The sequence below is a fragment of the Triticum dicoccoides genome, chromosome 2B, assembly GCF_002162155.2.
Source record: "Triticum dicoccoides isolate Atlit2015 ecotype Zavitan chromosome 2B, WEW_v2.0, whole genome shotgun sequence".
Lineage (NCBI taxonomy): Eukaryota > Viridiplantae > Streptophyta > Magnoliopsida > Poales > Poaceae > Triticum > Triticum dicoccoides.
In genome coordinates, this window is record NC_041383.1 from 428475203 (window position 1) to 428492499 (window position 17297).

Consider the following 17297-nt stretch of genomic DNA (forward strand, 5'->3'; position numbering starts at 1 on the left):
CAGTGACAGAAAGGGTTGTAAGGCACGTGTATTGTTGCCATCGAGGATAAAAAGATGGGGTTCATATCATATTGCAAGAGTTTATCCCTCTACATCATGTCATCTTGCTTAATGCGTTACTCTGTTCTTTATGAGCTTAATACTCTAGATGCAGGCAGGAGTCGGTCGATGTGTGGAGTAATAGTAGTAGATGCAGGAAGGAGTCGGTCTACTTGTTGCGGACGTGATGCCTATATACATGATCATGCCTAGATAATCTCATAATTATTCGCTTTTCTATCAATTGCTCGACAGTAATTTGTTCACCCATCGTAATACTTATGCTGTCTTGAGAGAAGCCTCTAGTGAAACCTATGGCCCCCGGGTCTATCTCTTATCATATTTGCTTCCAATCTACTTTTATTTGCATCTTTACTTTTTGCATCTATATTATAAAATACCAAAAATATATTTACCTTATCATACTATCTCTATTAGATCTCACTTTCGCAAGTGGCCGTGAAGGGATTGACAACCCCTTTATTGCGTTGGTTGCGAGTTCTTTGTTTGTTTGTGTAGGTGCGTGGGACTTTTGAGAAGCCTCCTACTCGATTGATACCTTGGTTCTCAAAAACTGAGGAAAATACTTACACTACTATTGCTGCATCACCCTTTCCTCTTCAAGGAAAACTAACGCAAGCTCAAGACGTAGCTAGAAGGATTTCTGGCACCGTTGCCGGGGAGGTCTTCGCTCAAGTCAAGACATACCAAGTACCCATCACAAACTCATCTCCCTCGCATTTATCTTTCCTCCTCTCTCTCTCGCTTGCTTTCTTCTTCCTTGCTTTTGTTTGCCGTTATGTCTGAAATTGGGGAGATTACCATCGATATGGACAATAATGATAACATGGAAAATTCTGAGGCTTCGGCTGAAGAACCCCCTATCTTGCATACTAAAAAGTGTCGAATCGGTTGTGGTAATATTATTGGAAAAAGTGTTATTCAAGATTTCTTTACTTGTGCCGGTGCTTTACCTTCCATGGGTGGTAATATTCTTCATAGAACTAGTAGTCCTGCGGATGCCATTGCTATGCTTGTAGTTGAACTTGAAAGACAATTTATGCATATGCATCCTTGCATACAAAGATTTTTTCTAGAATTTTCCAATATTGAGCATTCTTCTGTTAAACGCGCTGTTACTATATTTTTGGCTCATGAGTTTAGATTTATAATAAGAGAGGCCAAAGAATTCTTTGCGCACTATAGGGTGGATGCCGGTTGTCCTCCCATAGAGGCGGTCCTCTTTGATCAAGAGGAAATTAGGCGTTTTCAATCTTCAGACTATGTTGCTTTCAATGAAAACCTTAGAAAAAAGGTTCCTACCAATGTCTTGGTTGATAGAATTACCAAACTTAATAATGATTTTGACCTTTGAAACAATGAGCTAGGATACTCTCTTGAGTATAGGCTCATGAGATTTTGCCAAAAGAATGCTTTTAGTGATGAATTAGTTGTACATTATGAAGGGCCAAAGGAGCAACCCATTCCTCCTGAGATTCATCTTGGGGACTTTTGTCCCGCTAAATTTAGCCCTTATGATTACTTTTGATTGCCTCAAAGAAAACTTGCTGCCGAACGTAGAGAATATGAGATGAGCTTTCAAGATCTATCATAGTATTATGGCACTACTTAGATCTATCTTCGCTTTTATGCCTAGCTAGGGGCGTTAAACGATAGAGCTAGTTGGGAGGCAACCCAATTTTCTTTGTGTTTTTTGTTTTTGTTCCTGTTTAGTAATAAATCTTGCATCTACCTTCTGTTTAGATGTGTTTTTATCTTTTAGTTAGTGTTTGTGCCAAGTAGAACCTATAGGATAACCTATGATGATAGTTGATTTGATTCTGCTGAAAAATAGAAACTTTGCACGCATGAATTTAGTTTTGTTAAATCACAGAAACATGATTTTGTGTTGATTATTTTTGCTTCTGATCAATAGATAAATTTTCCAGGACTTCCTATTTTGGTAGGATTTTTAAAGTTCCAGAAGTTTGTGTTATTTACAGATTGCTACAGACTGTTCTGTTTTTGACAGATTCTGTTTTTGTGTGTTGTTTGCTTATTTTGATGCATCTATGGCTAGTAAAATAGTTTCTAAACCATAGAGAAGTTGGAATACAGTAGGTTTAACACCAAAATAAATAAAGAATGAGTTCATTACAGTACCTTATGTGATGGTTTTGTTTTCTTTCACTAACGGAGCTTATAAGATTTCCTGTTGAGTTTTGTGTTGTGAAGTTTTCAAGTTTTGGGTAAAGCTTTTATGGACTATGGAATAAGGAGTGGCAAGAGCCTAAGCTTCGGGATGCCCATGGCACCCGAAGATATTCAAGGATAGCCAAAAGCCTAAGCTTGGGGATGCCCCGGGAAGGCATCCCCTCTTTCGTCTTCGTTCATTGATAACTTTACTTGGAGCTATATTTTTATTCGCCACATGCTATGTGTTTTGCTTGGAGCGTCGTGTATTATATTAGTCTTTGATTTTTAGTTTACCACAATCATCCTTGCTGTACACACCTTTTGGGAGAAGCCTACTTGATTAGAATTTGCTAGAATACTCTATGTGCTTCACTTATATCTTTTGAGCTTGATAGTTTTTGCTCTAGTGCTTCACTTATATCTTTTAGAGCACGACGGTGACTTATTTTTGTAGAAATTGCTAGTCTCTCATGCTTCACTTATATTATTTTGAGAGTCTTTTAGAACAGCATGGTATTTGCTATGGTTATAAAATTGGTATTAGAATGGTAGCCATCCAAGTTGGGTATAATAAAAACTATCATAGGAAATGAATTGGATGCTATGATCAATTTGATACTTGATAATTGTTTTGAGATATGGAGGTAGTGATATTAAAGTCATGCTAGGTGGTTGATTATGAATTTAAAGAATGCTTGTGTTGAAGTTAGCAAGTCCCGTAGCATGCACGTATGGTTAAAGTTGTGTAACAAATTTGAAACATGAAGTGTACCTGGCTTGTGCATCCTTATGAGTGGCGGTCGGGGACGAGCGATGGTCTTTTCCTACCAATCTACCCCCCTAGGAGCATGAGCATAGTGCTTGATTTTTGATGACTTCTAAATTTTGCAATAAGTATATGAGTTCTTTTGACTAATGTTGAGTCCATGGATTATACGCACTTTTACCTTTCCGCCATTGCTAGCCTCTTCGGTACCGTGCATTGCCCTTTCTCACCTTGAGAGTTGGTGCAAACTTCGCCGGTGCATCCAAACCCCATGATATGATACGCTCTATCACACATAAACCTCCTTATATCTTCCTCAAAACAGCCACCATACCTACCTATTATGGCATTTCCATAGCCATTCTGAGATATATTGCCATGCAACTTTCCACCGTTCCGTTCATCATCATCATGACATACTTTACTTTTCTCATATTTCCATTGCATGATCATGTAGTTGACATCGTATTTGTGGCAAAGCCACCATGCATAATTTTTCATACATGTCACTCTTGATTCATTGTACCATCCCGGTACGCCGCCGGAGGCATTCATATAGAGTCATATCTTGTTCTAGTTATGTTGTAATCAATGAAAGCGTGATGATCATCATTATTAGAGCATTGCCCAAAAAAAGGCCAAAAGAAAAAGAAAAAGAAAGAAAGGCCAAAGAAAAAAAAGGAAAAAAAGAAAACAAAGGAAAAAGGAAAAAAATAAAACAAATAAAAGGGGCAATGTTACTATCTCTTTTTCCACACTTGTGCTTCAAAGTAGCACCTTGTTATTCATGTAGTGAGTCTCATATATTGTGCTTCAAAGTAGCACCATGTTTTTCATATATTGAGTCTCATAAGTCGTGTTTTTCATACTAGTGGGAATTTTTCATTATAGAACTTGGCTTGTATATTCCTACGATGGGCTTCCTCAAATGCCCTAGGTCTTCGTGAGCAAGCAAGTTGGATGCACACCCACTAGTTTTATTTTGATGAGCATTCATTTATAGCTCTAGTGCATCCGTTGAATGGCAATCCCTACTCCTCATGTTGACATCAATTGATGGGCATCTCCATAGCCCGTTGATTATCCTCGTCAATGTGAGACTTCCTCTTTTTTTGTCTTCTCCACACAATCCCCATCATCATATTCTATTCCACCCATAGTGCTATATCCATGGCTCACGCTCATGTATTGCATGAAGGTTGAAAAAGTTTGAAGATTATTTAAGTATGAAACAATTGCTTGGCTTGTCATCGGGGGTATAGAAGTTGGGGACATCTTTGTGTGACGAAAATGAAGCATAGCCTAACTATATGATTTTGTAGGGATGAACTTTCTTTTGCCATGTTATTTTGAGAAGACATGATTACTTTGATTAGTATGCTTGAAGTCTTACTATTTATTTTATCAATATGAACTTTTATTTTGAATCATTTGGATCTGAACATTCATGCCACAATAAAGAAAATTACATTGAGAATTATGCTAGGTAGCATTCCACATCAAAAATTCTGTTTTTTATCATTTACCTACTCGAGGACGAGCAGGAATTAAGCTTGGGGATGCTTGATACGTCTTCAACATATCTATAATTTTTGATTGTTCCATGCTATTATATTACCCCTTTTGGATGTTTATGGGCTTTATTTTACACATTTATATCATTTTTGGGACTAACCTACTAATCGGAGGCCCAGCCTGTATTGCTGTTTTTTGCCTATTTCAGTATTTCGAAGAAAAGGAATATCAAACGGAGTCCAAACGGAATGAAACCTTTGGGAGCGTGATTTTTGGAACGAACGTGATCCAGGGGACTTGGAGTGTAAGTCAAGAAGCAGCCGAGGCGACCACGAGAGGGTAGCCCCCCCTATAGGGTGTGCCCCCGTGTCTCGTTGGCCCCTCGGGCGGCCACCGACGTACTTCTTCCTCCTATATAAGCCTACGTACCCCCAAAAACATCAAGGGAGCCAACGAAACACAATTTCCACCGCCGTAACCTTCTGTATCCGCGAGATCCCATCTTGGATCCTTCACCGGCGCTCTGCCGGAGGGGGAATCAACCATGGAGGGCTTCTACATCAACACCATAGCCCCTCCGATGAGTTGTGAGTAGTTTACCACAGACCTACGACTCCATAGTTATTAGCTAGATGGCTTCTTCTCTCTTTTTGGATCTCAATACAATGTTCTCCCCCTCTCTTGTGGAGATCTATTCGATGTAAACTCTGTTTGCGGTGTGTTTGTCGAGATCCGATGAATTGTGGGTTTATGATCAAGTTTATCTATGAGAAATATTCGAATCTCCTCTGAATTCTTTTATGTATGATTGAGTTATCTTTGCAAGTCTCTTCGAATTATCAGTTTGGTTTGGCCTACTAGATTGATCTTTCTTGCCATGGGAGAAGTGCTTAGCTTTGCGTTCAATCTTGCAGTGCCCTTACCCAGTGACAGAAAGGGTTGCAAGGCACGTATTGTATTGTTTCCATCGAGGATAAAAAGATGGGGTTTATATCATATTGCATGAGTTTATCCCTCTACATCATGTCATCTTGCTTAATGCGTTACTCTGTTCTTTATGAACTTAATACTCTAGATGCAGGCAGGAGTCGGTCGATGTGTGGAGTAATAGTAGTAGATGTAGGCAGGAGTCGGTCTACTTGTTGAGGACGTGATGCCTATATACATGATCATGCCTAGATAATCTCATAATTATTCGCTTTTCTATCAATTGCTCGACGGTAATTTGTTCACCCACCGTAATACTTATGCTATCTTGAGAGAAGCCTCTAGTGAAACCTATGGCCCCTGGGTCTATCTCTTATCATATTTGCTTCCAATCTACTTTTATTTGCATCTTTACTTTTTGCATCTATATTATAAAATACCAAAAATATATTTACCTTATCATACTATCTCTATTAGATCTCACTTTCGCAAGTGGCCGTGAAGGGATTGACAACCCCTTTATTGCGTTGGTTGCGAGTTCTTTGTTTGTTTGTGTAGGTGCGTGGGACTTTTGAGGAGCCTCCTACTGGATTGATACATTGGTTCTCAAAAACTGAGGAAAATACTTACACTACTATTTCTGCATCACCCTTTCCCCTTCAAGGAAAACCAACGCAAGCACAAGACATAGCAGTCTGCCATCTATCAGCAGAGCCTGCACCGCTACCACAACAAGAAGATCAAGCCGCGTGTTTTCAGCAAAGGCGACCTCGTGCTCTGACTGATCCAGCGATCAGCCGACCAGCACAAGCTCGCTGCTCCTTGGGAAGGACCCTTTATCATCAGCAAGGCCCTGGGCAATGACTACTACTATCTCATCAACGCGCAAAAGCCCAGGGCATGCACGAGAAGCACAATCGGCAAAGAGTCGGGGCGCCCTGGAACGCAACCTCCTCCGCGCGTTTTATAGTTGATGCAGTGTATGTACCATGCTATCTTTTGTACTAAGTAAAGACAATAGGTACCCCAAGGCGCACTCGGGGGCTACCTTTTTATCTATATGATAAGCTTCTCCTATGAATGAGTCTTTATTCTTTTTGGCCCCTGCCTGGGTCCGGCTAGCCGGCCCGGGGGCTCGCCGACTTGGCCAAAGTTGGCACCATCAGAAGTCGGATTAGTAGTGTGCCAACGGCAAAGCCCTCTCTTTGCCCCATCCACAACTCGTAGCGCGACTGTCCGGCTGGCAAGAGCTGAAGGACGGAAATGTTGTCCACACGAAAAATGACTAAGGAAGAATGCTGATTCAGGCCAAGCCAGCACCTCGCCTCCCTCGTCCGGCTGCTTAGCAGCCGGCCGGCCGGCTTCTCACTCGACTAGATACACTCTAAACGGCCGAAGTAACTTGCCTGTTCTAAACGGCCAAGTCCCTGACCTAGCCAAAGACCGCAGCACGGCTGTCCGGCTGGCAGGGCAGCGGCCAAAGGAACGAGGCAAAGGAAAAAGCCAAAGAAAGCAAAGGCAAAATCGAGTCAGAACCTGGCAAAACATAAAAACATGTCGGGAAATTAAACTCATTTACATTGCGAAAGGCACACAGCCAGCATTCATCATTGTTCAAAATACACCCCAAGTGGGTGGAACTGTGCACATTTAACGTTGTTCTTGAAGTACAAGACAACCAAAATATAAACAAGCTAAAGACCGCCTAGGCCGAAGGCTCTACTGGCTGCTCAGATGACTCAGCGGCGGCTGTAGCTTCGGCTGGCTGGGCCTCTTGCTTGTTGGTCCGGCTGCTCGCTAGCTGAGGCCGGGTCGGGCTGAGTCCGGCTGGTCGCCCCGCCATCTGGTGCGGTGCTGTCACCTCCCTCGTCCTTGTCGCTGGAGGCAATCTCCTCCACCGAGTCCCTCCCCTCGTCCGGGTTGAGCCCGAACCAGGAAGGGGGAACCTTGGTGCCGTTTTCAGCCCACTTTGCGATGAAGACGCTATCGTCGGTGTACTTGGTGAGGGCCGATGCGCGGATGGCGATCCCTTCACGCTCCAGCTCCAACTCCGGCGCCACCTCCTGGCGGAAGGTGGCCAGCTGCGCTAGGCTCACGTCCGGATACCACGCCTTCACGAACTCCAGCGCCTTCTTGGCGCCAGCCCGTGGCACGGCACCTTTCCAGGCGTTGAGCCGCTCCCATGCCACTTCCAGCTAGTTGGCCATCCGGTAGGGAGTCCGGGGGATCTGCGCACCCGGCCAGAGCCCTTCCAAGACCTGTGACCCGGCGTGTTAAAGCCGGCGAAGCAGGCGGCGCGTCGGCTCAAGACGCATCCGAACGGCCATGAACTGTTTTCCCAAGTTCCTGGTCCGGTCCGGCGCAATCTCCATGCCCTCGCTCCTCCGCTGCTCACTCCGCTCTTCAACCGCCTGGCTGACGACAATAGAGTGGCCCGAGAGGTACTCTGTCCAAAAGAAGACAAGAGAATTAGAAGCCGGCTTCCAGCGATAGCTGGCAAAAGAAGTCGACAAAGAAAGAAGACACACCTTCAAGCAAATCCTCAATCACCGAGTAGCCATCCAACAGGTACCTCTCCCCGTCGGCCTAGCCCGAGTGCTGGGACTCGAACGCGGCCTTGAGGCGCTCCTCCTCGTCCTTCAAAATCCGTACCTGCTCCGTATGCCGGGTCTCCTGGCCATCCAGCTCCTTCTTGAGCCGGTTGTGCTCCGCGGCTGACTGGCTGCACTCTAGCTCCTTAGCCTGAAGCTGGCCCTCGAGCTCATGCACGCGTCTCCTCAGCTGGGTAGTGGCCTCTACAAAAGCAAGGAGGAATGATTAGCATCTACATCAACTAAAGCAAGAAGCCACCGGAGAAGATCCGGCCTGACTGCTCAACAGTCGGCCCAAATCTCGGAGGCTACACCCAGTAGGTGCGCTTGCGCGCCCCCACTGAAAGCCGGCGTACATACCTCGGCTCCTCTACAACTCAGTGGTCCGGGTGGCGAGCGTCCTGTTCTAGGAGTTGTAGGCGGTCACTTGCATGTTGTGATAATCCTGCATCAAGAGCAACACACCGACAATTAGAAACACGCCTTTAAGTTCCAACCCGCCTGCTCAGCAGCCGGCTTGGAACTCGGGGGCTACACCCAGTGGGTGCACTGGCGCGCCCCCACTGAAGATCCTAAAAGAAAAACGAAGCAAGTCAAGAGCATACCCGGACGGACGTCTACATCGCCACCATCTCGTTCATCGCCCGCAGGAGAGTGGTGCCATGGGTGGAGAACTTGTCCAGCATATCCTGCACCGCCAGGTTCAGGGCGGCTGTGCCGGCCCCCATAGTCCTGCCCGGCAGGGCTGCGCTCGTAGCCCCAGCATTGGTCTCCTACAAGCTCATGGCTCCGGTTTCCACCGGCGCCAGCTCAGAGGTCGCCCGCGCTAGGCGCTGGCGCAAGGAGACACGCGTCGTCATGGCCTGGCTCGTCACCAACCCAGCGCCGGCTAGCAGCATCTCCGGCCCTCTGGGTGGTCGTCACCCCACTCATCAGCACCTGGCACACGTTGGATCGCATTCGCCTCTGGGATGGCGGCGTCGGCCACCTCTCGCTCTGGCGCCGACTGGTTGGCTCCGGCTCCCCCAGTCAGCGTCTGGCTCTCCCACACCCGCACCTCCGGCTGCTCGAGGTTGGTAGCTTTCGGGATCTCACCACCAGTCGGATCCTTTACGGCCTTGGCATCGGCCTCCGCCTACGCCTTGGTCGCCGCCTCCGCCTGCGCCATCGCCGCAACCTGGGCTGCTGCTAGCGCCAGGGCGGCCGCCTGGGCATCAGCCTGTGCCCGCTCTGCGGCCTCCCACTCCTCTCGCGCCCCCCGTGCGTTCCTTTCCATCGCCTCCCGGAGGGCGGTGGCTGGGTCTATATGATGGGCCTCCTTGGAGCCGCCTGCAGACCCGATCAGTGAGGCAGATGGAGCCTGCGTTGTGGCAGTGGGCGCCCTGCTCAGCAAAGTGAACAAGAATAAGAAATTTGCAAAGGGAAGGAAGAACAATCAAGAACAGTGCAGCTTAAGAACTTACCCACACATCTTCGGCAGCTCCTTCGGGGCCCTCCTGGTGGCGGCTGCCTTCGCGGCCGCGTGCTTGGCCCTCTTGGATGGCTTTCTGCCAAACATCCCCTCAGAGCGGCGCTCGGGTGCGCCGGGTGCGTCAGTTGACACTCCGCTAGACGGCCGTGACGTAGAAGGGCCGACTATCGTCCTCGCGGCGCCTTCAGGGCGGCGCTGCCCCTCGCCGTCTTCATCATCATCCGGCCAGGAGTGGGCATTGTCGTCTCCTCCTACGCCGCCTCCTGCGGCTCTGCCTGCTCCAACACCGCCTTCCCCGGTGGGGTCATCCTTGCCTCTGGCCTCCATTGCGGCCGCCCCTAGCTCGGGCTCATTGATTTCTACTATGCAACTTTATTCTTGTAGACACGTGTTGGGCCTCCAAGTGCAGAGTTCTGTAGGATAGTAGCAATTTACCCTCAAGTGGATGACCTAAGGTTTATCAATCCGTGGGAGGTGTAGGATGAAGATGGACTCTCTCAAACAACCCTACAACCAAATAATAAAAAGTCTCTTGTGTCCCCAACACACCAAATACTATGGTAATTTGTATAGGTGCACTAGTTCGGCAAACAGATGGTGATACAAGTGTAATATGGATAGTAGATGTTGGTTTTTGTAATCCAAAATTATAAAAATTGCAAGGTAACCAATAGTAAACGGGCACAAAAACGGTATTGCAATGCTTAGAAACAAGGCCTAGGGTCCATACTTTCGCTAGTGCAATCTCTCAACACTGCTAACATAGTTGGATCATATGATTATCCCACAAAGTGCAATAAAGAATCACTTCCGAGTTCCTATTAGCGAAGAACAAACGATAGAAATCGTTTGTAGGGTACGAAACCACCTCAAAGCAATTCTTTCCGATCAATCTATCCTAGAGTTTGTACTAAAATAACACAAAGCTATTCTTTTCGATCAATCTAACGAATAGTTCGTACTAAAATAACACCATATGACACACATCAATCAACTCTAACGTCACCTAGATACTCCAATGTCACTACAAGTATCCATGAGTTAATTCTATGATATGCATGAAAAAAACTTCACTATCATAATATTCAATCCACACAAAGAACTACAACGAGACCCCAAAGTTTCTATTAGAGAAAAGATAATAAAAACATGCATCAACCCCTATGCATAGATTACCCCAATGTCACCTCGGGAATCCGCAAGTTGAGTGCCATAACATACATAAAGTGAATCAATATGATACCCCATTGTCACCTCAAGTATTCATACCGCAAGACATACATCATGTGTTCTTAGATCTGAACATTCAATCCGACAAGACTAATCTTCAAATGGTAAAGATTAAATTCATCACAACAAGAGTAGAGAGGAGAGAAACGTCATATGATCCATCTATGTTAAACAAAGCCCAAGATATATCAAAATCTTTACATCTGAAGATCATGAGAGAGAGAGAGAGATTAAACACATAGCTATTGGTATAAACCCTCAGCCCCGAGGGTGGACTACTCCCTCCTTATCGTGGTGGCCGCCAGGATGATGAAGATGACCACGAGTGACGATCTCCCCCTCCGGTAGGGTGCCAGAACAGGCTCCCGATTGGTTTTCCGGTCTAGGTTCTCCGCCAGGGTTTTTGGAATATTTGACGATTTATAGGGCGAAAAGGGGGTGCGGGAGGCCACCGAGGTGGGCACAACCCACCGGGGCGCGCCTGGGGGCCTAGGCGCACCCTGGTAGGTTGTGCCCCCTTGGGGCACCCCCCAGGTGCTGCTCTATCCCATTGGATGACTTCTGGTCCATAGAACATCCACAAAAAGTTTTGCGGTTTTTGGACTCCGTTTGATATTGATTTCCTGCGATGTAAAAAACAAGCAAAAAACAACAACTGGCACTGGGCACTGGGTCAATAGGTTAGTCCCAAAAATGATATAAAGTTGCTATAAATGATTGTAAAACATCCAAGAATGATAATATAACAACATGAATACTTCATAAATTATAGATACCGTCGGTGGGAAACGACACCTATGGGATCACAAGAATCCCTACTACGATTGCGGGGCGCTGGGTGGTGAGGTGAGCAAGATCAGCAGTCAGTACAAGCACGCGGGTCATTTACCCAGGTTCTGGTCGCAGAGATGCGTAATACCCTAGTCCTGCTTGGATGTGTGTATTTGTGTTCTTGAGGTTCTCGAACTAGCTACAATGGGCGTAACTTGTCCAAAAGTCTGAATCCTTCTCCTGGATGCCTTGGGCCTCCTTTTATAGGCAAGGGGATCGCCACAGTGGCACCCAGGAGGTGGCATCGGGGTACTGTGATTAAGCCTATCCCTTGCCATTATGGGACAAAGTGCATTTAATGCGCCCCTGACGTGTCCCCTCCACTTTACCGCCGCTTCGCCCTGCCGCGACACGTGCCTAGGCCAGCGAGGTGGTCAGTGCCATGTAGGCTGGCAGGTTGCTGAGGTGGTGTGGTGGTAGGGCCTTCGCGAAGATTTTCATGCCACCACGTAGGCATGCGCTGAGTTGGCCGAGAAGCCTTGTGTCGACACGCAGGTGCCTGCCTAGCTGGTGGGCTGGCAGCTGCATGAGAGCAGTGGCAGAAATTTGGCGGGTGCGGGCCTGGCCGTGGCCTCACGAACATCCTCGGCAAGGGCCTTGCCAGGGCCCTGGCAAGGGTCTTGCCGCGGTGTTGCGGTCGCCCCCGGCAAGGATCTTGCCAGGGGTCTTGTGGATTTCCTCGTCGAGGATCTCGCCGAGGTTCGTTGTCTTCTACTCTTCTGATTTGAAGTGTTCCTTGTCTTCACAAAGATCTGCATGCCACCATGGAGGCGCCTCTCGAGCCTATGTTCCAACGTGGTTGGCAACGCTGGAGAAACTGGGGCCCAAGGGTGGCGCGTCTTGGTGGCATCGGGTAGGCTGCCCCGGCAACGGCCTTGCCGGGGTGTGGGGGCTGCCCCGGCAAGGACCTTGCCGGGGGAAACCACTTCGCCTTCTGGCTCTTTTATGCTTTTGTCTTGGTGTTGCTTTGACTCTATGTTGTGGCTCTGATTTCCTGTCTCTGCCCTGCTTAAGTGTGGTCATGGGCGCGGCTCTGACTGCCCGTGCACAAATAATGGGTACAAAAGAGCGCCCGTATTTTAGTACACCGACAGGAGCCCCCGGGCCTGGGCCACACATAAGCGTGACACATTGTTGGGCCAGACCCAGAACGGTGCGCGGGCAGGCGGGGCGGTTTTTACCGCTGTAGCTTTCCGTCCGCTGCGCTTCCCCACGATCCACGTTGAATGCGTGATGTGGGGGTCGCGCGCGCGGGTGATCGAAGCACGCTTGCGTCATCTTGCGGTGAACAGTAAAGAGGCGGCTTGCGTGTCCCCTCGAGACCGCAGGGCCGCCGCTCATTTACTGTCCTTACCTGGGAACCGTCGCTCCACGCGTCCTATTACCCCATCTCTCGTGCCACGTACGCCGCATGCACGACACAGAGCGAATGATAGGCGTGCGGGATACGGGAAGACGTGCGCGCGTGGGACAATTCCCACGCGCCTTCAATTGGGCAGGGAGGGCGGTCCACGGCCTCGCCCGCTGTCACCTTTAATGAGCCGGATTGGCCGAGAGGGGCAACCGAGCCCCGCCCCCATCTCTTTATAAGGAGGGGAGCAGGGGGAACGGCGCCTCTCAGTCCTTCATCATCCGCCTCTCCCCATCCCTGCTCCGTCCTCTCTTCTACCATGGCGAGAGGGCGCGGTAATGCTTCATCAGTGGCGGCGAGGGTCTCTGCTGGACAATGCGTCGCCCCTCCCCGAGAGCTCGTGGTGGTGGAGCCAGCCATTAGAGGCAGGGGGAGGGGACGGGGTCGAGGCCGTCACGGCGCTCAAGGAAGAGGAGGACGGGGTGGCACATCAGCCTCGCCTCCGCCAGCGGCCCCTCCCCCGATGGAGGGCCACGTTGGGGACAACCCCTATGAGTTCTTCATCAGGCTGCACCAGCCGGCGCGCCATCGTCTTCGCCTCCCGACCCCATTTGTGCGGGATATGGAGCTGGACCCGCCGCAGGCGCTGCGGCTGCATATGAGGGGCTGTGGGAACAGCGGCACATGGGCCAACGTCGAGTTCCCCGCCCCTCACGTCATGTACCTTCGCCGAGGGTGGAAGACCTTTGCTCGCATCCATAGCCTGACGGAGGGGCTCACTCTCCATTTCAAATTAGCCTGACGGAGGGGCTCACTCTCCATTTCAAATTAATGGAGAGTGGCCTCCTCTCCGTCAAGGTCTTTGGGCACTTCGGGAATCGCGTAAGGTGCTGCGTGGAGAGCTTCTCTGATGACGAAGACTCCTCCTCGAGCGAGAGTGGCAAGGAGGACAGCGGCAGCGACGACGAGGGTAGCGGGCGGCAGGATGACGGGTCCAACTAGGCGTCGGGCGCGCCGCTCCGGTACGACACCGGTGACCCCATCATCCGTGTCGCCGGCTCCTTGAACTTCTCGGGATTGCCTCCTTGGCGGCTGGCGTGGGGAGGCCGGAGAAGGTGAAGAAGGCGGGTGGCGGGCCGTCAAGTTGGAGTACGATGGCACCGACGCCTCTATAGCGTATTGACGGACCGCTGCCTCGTCTTCCAGCTCTTCCTCCGGCGCCACCACCGCCAACCCTCTCCTAGGAGACCGCCTTCATGTTCTCTTGGCGCCTTCTCCTGCTCGTACCTCGCCTAGGTGCTCCTTCTGCCCTTTTGCCTTCTTGTTTCATTTCCTGAGGAGAGGGACAAGAAAGGGATCACGGGCATCTTATCTTTTTTCAATTAGTAAGCCCATGGGCCTTATTTAGATCTAAAACCTGTAATCTCCTTGTTCATGTTTACATTCCGTACGAACTATACCTGTATGGAACATATTAATGGAAAAAGGGTGCTTGCCAGGTCTTGTGTGTGTGTGAGCAAAGCCCATACCAAGGAACAAATCCTTGTTATTTTCAATATAAACACCGCTGCCCGGCAGCAGGCCTTGCCGTTCCCCCACTCCGTCCATCCATACTCACGCCTTTGGCGGAGGCAGGGACGAAGTGGGGGTGGGCCCTACGCTTGCTTCCTTGCTGCCGCGGCTACAACCATATTCCAAACCAAGAAGCTCTTGGGTGATAGGAACGAGGGGAGCACGGCGGTCTTGGAACAAAACGAGGTTCTGTACGTCCCAAGTTTCATACGGAAGTTCATGACAGGGGATGGGAAAACTTATCTGAATCTGCAGCCCCCGGCAACCCTGACTTGCCGTGGGTGGACCTTCGTGTCTTCAGCCCTCGGCAAGCTTGGCTTGCCGGGTCCAGAGCACCGGCTTGTTCTCTTCCTCCCACTTGGCTTGGCGGAAAGACTCATGTACCGTGCGTACCAAAGAGGATGGATAGGAACAAAATGACACAAACTCGACCTCTATGCTAGGGATTAGTCGCCACTAAGCACTATCAACCCTAACCAAGGGAGAGACTCAATCTAGCATGCATTCTATAACTTATGCTTCATTTATTTATGCTCAGGGTCTGCGCCTAGCTTTGTACAGAGGGTTACATGCCTTGCCGGCAAGGCTTGTACAAAAGGTGGCTTGCCGGGGGGCCCGGCAGCCTCACCTTATGGGTAAAACTTGCGAAGATGCTCAATGTTCCAGGAGTTGCTCACTGGAATGGCATCTTCGATCTCTAGGCGGACTGTGCCAGGCCTGGTGACTTGTGTTACCCGATAAGGGCCTTCCCACTTCGGCGTCAACCTTTTGGAATTCTTGGCCGACTGAATGTGCCAAAGAACAAGGTCGCCTTCCTCAAAGCACCGGGCATGAACCTTGCGGCTATGATAGCGACGCAAGGCTTGCTGGTAGCATGCTGCTCTCACAGCCGCCCGAAGACGATCTTCTTCAAGGAACGTTGCGTTATCTTGCCGCAATCACTCTTTCTCAAGCTTGTCATATGCGAGCCCTCGAGGTGACCCGTATATGAGTTTCGTGGGGAGAACTGCTTCTGCCCCGTAGACCAGGGCAAAGGGTGTCTGGCCGGTGGCTCGATTTGGCGTCGTTCTGACCGACCAGAGAACTGCCGGCAACTTGTCAATCCAGCGCCTTCCACTCTTGCGCATCCTGTCAAAAGTCTTCATTCTTAAGCCTCGCAGAACTTCAGCATTTGCTCTCTCTACTTGGCCGTTGCTTCGTGGGTGTGCCACGGAAGCAAAACAGACCTTGCTGCTGAGATCCTCGATGTACTACATGAAGGCGTGGCTTGTGAACTGTGTGCCGTTGTCGGTGATGATCCTGTTGGGTACACCAAAACGGCAAACTAGCCCCTTGAAGAACTTGATGGTTGACTGTGCTGTCACCTTCCTCACTGCTTCCACCTTAGGCCACTTTGTGAACTTGTCGATTGCAACGTACAAGTACTCAAAGCCCTCGACGGCGCGGGGAAAGGGGCCCAGTATGTCGAGCCCCCAGACCGAGAATGGCCAAGAGAGAGGGATTGTCTGCAAGGCTTGAGCTGGCTGATGAAGTTTCTTCGAATGGAACTGGCACGCTTCACACTTGGTTACTAGTGCCATTGCATCCTGGAGGGCAATGCACCAGAAGAAACCTTGCTGGAAAGCCTAGCTTCCTCCACTTGTTCTGCCCTGTCGATGGTTCGACGGATGGTTAAGTTAACCGAAGCACAAAAGTACCTGGTTCCACAGGTAGCTTGAGGGCAGCACGCTTCGACAGATAGCCAGCAACGTAATTCTCCACCCGGGGGACATGCTCCGCCTGTATCCCGTCAAAGTGCTCCTCCAGTTTCCACACTTCATCGACGTAAGCTTCCATCAACGGGCTTTGATAATCCTTGTTGATTTTCCTGACGACGAGCTGGGAATCACCCCTGACGATGAGCTTTTTGACTCTGAGGTCCACTGCGATCCTGAGACCGGCAAGCAAGCCCTCGTACTCGGTGGTGTTGTTCGTCGACATCTCCCTGGGAAGTGCATTTGGATCACATACTTGAGGTGCTCTCCGGTGGGTGCGACAAGCAGCACACCAGCGTCGGCGCCTTGTAGCGAGAAGGCTCCATCAAAGTACATGATCCAGTTGTGACTCGTTTCCTTGCCAGGGAGAGCAGTCTCCTGTACCTCTTCGTCGGGTGTTGAGGTCCACTCTGCAACGAACTCTGCCAAGACTCTGCTCTGAATTGTCGAGGTGCTCTCGAACTTTAAACCAAAACTTGACAACTCCAGGGCCCATTCCACAATCCTCCCCGTTGCATCTGGGTTATGCAGTATCCATTGCAATGGGAGGCGGGTGACAACGGTGATCTCGTGCGGTTGGAAGTAATGACGCAGCTTCCTCGAGGCCATTAGGAGGCCGAAGAGCAATTTTTGCACACCCGAGTACCTCAACCTAGCCCCCTGCAAGAGGGGCTGACGAAGTAGACTGGGTGCTACACCATTTTCTTCTTCTGCACCACTTCACCTAGTCGCGCGGCCCCTGCTACACTGGTGTCAGCCTCTACTGGGGACTCAGCCTTGCCGGGACCGAGCCCTGCCGGGAAGGGTTCTGGCTCGCCATCCATTGATTCTGCCGTTGCTGCTGCCTCTTCGTCGACCTCTCTCTGGGCCACCAGTGCGGCGCTAACCACCTGATTCGTTGCCACTAGGTACAGTAGCAACGGTTCTTGTGGTTTAAGCACTACCAGCACTGGGGTAGAGGAGAGGTATTTCTTCAAATCCTGCAGCGCTGCCTCGGCCTTTGGTGTCCACTCCATTGGGCCCGCCTTCTTCAAGATCTTGAAAAAGGGAAGGG